Here is a 6,000-nt window from a genome sequence, read left to right on the forward strand (position 1 = left end):
TGTGAATATAATGTAGAAACAATGGAAATGTTAAAATGATTATAGACAAGGATTAAGTGTAAGATATTGATTGTGTTAAAATAGATTTATGAAAGATTCAGAAAACATTGATTAGAATATTTGTATGAGATTGGGAACGTTCTTCCACCTCTGGTGGACTTGCCCTAAAGTGAAGGCGTTCTGGGAAATGATTTATAATGAATTGAAAAAGGTATTTAAATATACCTTCACTAAGAAACCAGAGGCTTTCCTTTTGGGTATTGTCGGCCAAGGGGTGGCAAAGAAGGACCAGACATTTTTTATGTATGCAACAACAGCAGCAAGGATACTTCTCGCAAAACACTGGAAAACTCAAGATCTACCCACACTGGAAGAATGGCAGATGCAACTGATAGACTACATGGAACTGGCTGAAATGACCGGCAGAATTCGTGACCTGGGAGAAGAGAAGATTGAGGAGGATTGGAAGAAATTTAAGAATTATTTACAAAAGCATTGTAATTTGAGTGAATGCTAAATAAGATGCTAGACTAAAATAACTGAGCACCACTAAATTTAGAAGTTTTTAAGAAAATAAGTAAGACTGTGAAAATTTAACTCCTTTCGAGAATTATAAGATTATGAAATATAGAAGGGATATAAGAATTTAAATAAGATGATAAATTGCTGACAAAATGTTATAACGATGAAAGTGGGAGCGGGAGATGTGAGGAAGTCCAAAGAAAATGTGAAACTATGTTAAGACAAATGTTATATTGTTTATTATGTTTACTTCTATTGTAAAACCCAATAAATTGCTTTAAAAAAAAAAAAAAAGAATATTTGTATGAGATTGTATGGGGAAAATACGGAATAACATAAAAATTTGCTTTAAATGGATATATGAAGTGCAGTGTAATTTTATTATTGAGATATTTGTAGAATAAATTTGGAAGAAGTTCTTCCATTTTTTCTTTTTCTTTTCTTCCTTTTCCTTTTTTTCTTTTTTTATATATGTTTGCTTATCTGAAAAAACGTATGTATGTATGTATTTGTATGTATTTTGCTTGTATTTTGCTTGTATTTTGCTTGTATTTTGTAATAATTATGTTAAATAAATTTAATAAAAAAATTAAAAATGTATCATTTTAGAAAGAATTTTAATTTCAGTTCTCTCTTTTTTTAAAAAGATATTTATTAAAGGTTTTAAACAATACATCACCCAACATATAAAACACCATCACCAACTTAAAGAAAGAAAAAAGAAGAAACAGAGAAAACAAACACAAAACAAATAAAATACAGCATAATTACTTTCCATTAAACCAAACTTCCATAAACCTTCGTTTCGGACTTCCTCACATCTCCCTTTCCTGCGTTCCCATTTATAACATTATATTCAGCAGTACTTCACCTTCTTTCAAATCTTATAGTGTAATTTTCAGAGATTTATATCTCCAATTTTGAACTTTGTTTTCAAATATTTAAATATTTAAGTTTAACCTGCTGTTAATCAAAATTTCAACCTTGTTCTTATGGTTAGCTTATTTTCGTACATCTTTCCACAAATTTACTAATGCCAGATTATTTCCTATCCTGCATCATCTTAACATTCATACAATTTACAATACTTTTGCAAATAGTCCTTGAACTTTTTCCAGTCCTCTTCCACTGTCTCTTCTCCCAGGTCCCGGATTCTGCCAGTCATTTCTGCCAGTTCCATATAGTCTATCAGTTGCATCTGCCATTCTTCCAGCGTGAATTTTAATTTCAGTTCTCAAAATTTGCTTACTTTAATCTCATCTTTTCCTTTCATTATCCTTTCAACCGTTGCTTTGCTAACTTGTTCTTCCTTACTCCACATCTTTTGAATAAGTTGGGTTGTCTGTTCATTTGTTTGTATAGTTCCTCTATTGGCTCTTCTAAACTCCTGTTTCCTGTCTCTTGGACTTTGGAAATTTTGTTGTATAGCCCTCCAATTTTTAACCAATATTGGTTACCTATATTCTCTATTACTTAAATGACTTTGAGGACTCTTGTGATGGCCTGGGAATCTGATTCAGAGGCTGAACCTGAGGAATCCCAGCCTGCACAGGAGTCCCTGCCTCCAGGGCCGGCTGAGCCGGGGCAGGGGCTTGAATCTGATGGGCCCACACTAGTGCTGGATCCTCAGGAGCAGACACCAGATGAATCCACTCTGGCTCCGGAGGTGAGTGAGGACCCATTGCCTGCAGGTGCTCCTCTCCCAGCCCTGTCAGGGGAAGGTGAGGTTGCTTCTGGGTCCAGTAACCCTCCAGCCTCTCCTGAGCTGCAGAGGCTCAGGGCAGAGAGGCGGAGGGAACTAGGTTCTCTCAGGAGGAGTGCTCGCCTTAAGGCCAGGAGACGTGAGTCACCTGTGGGCTGGGACCGCCCTAGGCCTCAGAGGAGATAAAGGCCAGTCAGCAACATCACTGGAAACCTGTTCCTGTCAGCACCCTGACCTGCTCTTCCGGAGTTCCTGACCACGCCCGGCTCCTTGCCTTGGACCCCGCTTCACCCTTGATGAACAGCCTCCAGACCCTCAACCCAAGACCGGACTCAGACCACGCCTCACGGTAACCCCCCCAGGACCAGCACAGTTTGCTCCCACCACACCCGCACTCCCCCTTCGTTGGGGTGCGTTTGGGAAGAGCCAGAAGCCATGGCCGACCAGGCAGCTGCGTTGGTGGCATTGGCCCAGGAGAACCAGGCCTTGACTCACACCGTTCAGCAGCTAAGCAATGCGGTTATGGCGCTTCAGCAGCGGTTGGACGCCTTACCGGCTCCTGGGGCCGACGCCCCAGTTTCTGGCAAGTACCCAGTGGCCCTGCCAGAGAAATTTGATGGGTCCCCGGCCAGCTTTCCCATGTTCCTCGCCCAGGCCAAGCTGTATATTCAGGGGCGATCCTGGAATTTTCCTGACAATCGCACCAAGGTGCATTTTTTGATCAGCTTGCTGAAGGACCAGGCGGCCAAGTGGGCTTTGCCACTGCTCCGGCAAGACTCTCCTTTGCTGACAGACTATGTGGGGTTTTGTAACCACTTGGAGACTGCGTTTGGCAACCCTCTGAAGGGGAGCCAAGCCAATCGGGCAATTCGTCGGTTGAAACAGGATAAGTCCACAGCCGCTGCCTACACCACAGAATTTCGGCTGTTGGCACAGGACTTGTCCTGGAATGACTCCGCACTGCGGGATCAGTATCTCGAGGGGTTTTCGGATGAGATACTGGACCAGATGGCCACGATGGATCGCCCCACCATGCTGGACGCCCTCATTCAGCGGAGCCTGCAGATAGACGATCGGTTGGAGGACCGTCGCCAGGCCCGGGACCGCCAGCACTCCCGGCTCCTGGCTCCAGTCCTTCCCAGCAGGTCCATGGCCACAGCCGAGTTGCCGGACTAGCCAACGCAGCTCAGGGCAGTGTGACCTCACCTCTCCCCCTCGAAGACGCAGCATCGCGAGGGGAATCTGTGCCTCTGCTGCGGTGGGAGTGGACATTACGCCCGATCCTGTCCCGAGAAGATGCCAGCCACAGGGAAACCACCAAGCCGAAGGCCCTGGTACATGGGGTCCCAAACCATGCAAGAGGGTCCCTCACCAATGGAATTGCGACACCTCATGGTTCCGGTGCGCCTATACCTCTCTGGCGGGCCCTGGATTCTCACCCATGCTCTGGTGCATTCAGGGGCAACCCGCTCGTTTATGGACTCTGCCTTTGCTGCCCATCACCAGGTGCCACTCCAGGATAAGTCGGAACTGGTACAGGTGGAGGCAATTGACAGATGGCTCCTGCACTCGGGCACCATTACTCAGGAGACCCAGCCCTTGGTTCTGTGTCACCAGCAGCACCGGGAGGTGTGAACTTTGGACATTGCTACCATGCCCTGCTTTCCCCTGGTGCTCGGGATGGACTGGCTGGAGTCTCACAATGTTCAGATCAACTGGGTCAATCGGACTGTGCACTTCCCAGACCCGTGTCCCCATGCTCGGTCCGGGATGCTAGTGGCTGCCCCCAGCGGGGAGGCTGCGTCAACTCTCCTTGCTGTTTACCAGGACTACCAAGACGTGTTTGAGGAACGGGGGGCAGACCAGCTGCCGCCCCATCGGTCTTTCGACTGCAGCATAGACCTCCAGACCAGGGCGCCCCTGCCTGTGAGTTGCCTATACTCTCTTACGGAGCTGGAGCGCGAAGCTTTGCAGGACTTCCTTCACAAGATCCTGGAGCGGGGTTCATTCGGCCGTCCACCTCGCCCACCGCCGCTCCAGTGCTCTTTGTTAAGAAGAAGTGTGGGGAGCTTCATCTTTGCCATGATTACCGGGCCCTGAACAAGATTACTATCCCAGACCGGTACCCTTTGCTCCTTATCTTGGAGTTGCTGGAGCGGGTGCAAGGGGTGCAGGTGTTCACCAAGCTAGACCTCCGGGGGCCTACAATTTGATTCGGATCGGAGCAGGGGATGAGTGGAAGACCTCCCGGCCTACTTCAGCTGTTGCCAGTCCCACCACGTCCTTGGCACATGGTCTCACTGGACTTTGTGGTGGACTTACCCCAGTCTCGTGGCTGTACCTGCCTCCTGGTTTTCACAACCATTTCACTAAGATGGTGCACTGTGCCCCTTGCCCATCTGTACCCACGGCCAAAGAAACTGCTCAGCTATACATTCAGCCCATCTTCCGCCTGCATGGCCTTCCTGAGCATGTGGTTTCCTACTGGGGCGTCCAGTTCACATCCCTGCTTCTGGCGAGCGTTGCATCAGGCCCTCAGGACAGAGGTCTGTCTACAGCCTACCCCCTGCAGACCGATGGTCAGACGGAACGGGCAAACGCGGTGCTGGAGCAGTATCTGCGGTGTTACTCCAGCTTCCAGCCGGACGACTGGGGCGACCACCTAGCATTGGCAGAGTTCGCTTACAACAATGCAGTGAACACCTCCACCCAGCAGACCCCCGGAGGGAACTAGGTTCTCTCAAGAGAAGTGCTCACCTTAAGGCCAGGAGAGGCGAGTCACCTGTGGGCCAGGAAAACTGTTCCTGCCAACACCCTGACCTACTCTTCCAGAGTTCCTGACCACGCCCGGCTCCTTGCCTTGGACCCCGCTTCGCCCTTGATGGACAGCCTCCAGACCCTCAACCCAGACCACGCCACACTGTAACCCCCCCCCCCCGGGACCACCACAACTCTCCTCTATACATACCTTTAACTATATGATATCCCTTAGCGTTGAGAATTTTCCACCATTTGGGATCATATGTTACCTCATAAATACTTTCTAAGGGTGCACTTAGAGAAATCCTTTTAACCAGAAAGGTTGCCATTTCCTCCATATACCTAATGCCAATTTCCTGGGGCCTATTGCAGATTTCAAATCTTTCATTACATTATTTTGGAAAATTCCAAATCTTCCTGCGCCATTGTGTGCCTCATCCTCAAATTTGATCCACTTTTGTTTGTTTTCAACTGCAATTTCTAGTATTTTTTTTAATTGAAGAGCTTTGTAATAATTGTAAATGTTTGGGAGGCCCCACCCTAGTTCTGATTTGTGGTTGTACACAAATCTCTTTTGCATCCTAGATTTTTTACTTCCAAATATCCATTGTCTTGTCTCACAATTCCATTGTTTCATTTGCTGTTTTCTCATCTCTAGTGGGATAGCTTGAAAGAGACAGCTCAGCTGAGGGACCCAGAACATTTTAGTAACCTTGACTCCAGCTGTAATGCTTAGAGTTTTGTTTCTCCATAATCCTTTAGTAATTTATTCCATACCTTCTTATAGTTGAATTCTGCAGTCTTGTTAATATTTCTGCAGAGTTTGATGCCTAGGTATTTTATTCTTTTAGACACCAGGCCCATTCCTGTTATGTTGTTTATTACGTTTTTTCTGGAGAAGGGGACGACAGAGGACGAGATGGTTGGATAATGTTCTTGAAGCTACCAGCATGAGTCTGACCAAGCTGCGGGAGGCAGTGGAAGACAGAAGTGCATGGCGTGCTCTGGTCCATGGA

This window comes from Podarcis pityusensis (genome assembly GCF_964106645.2).
Source record: "Podarcis pityusensis genome assembly, chromosome: 2".
Classification (NCBI taxonomy): Eukaryota; Metazoa; Chordata; class Lepidosauria; order Squamata; family Lacertidae; genus Podarcis; species Podarcis pityusensis.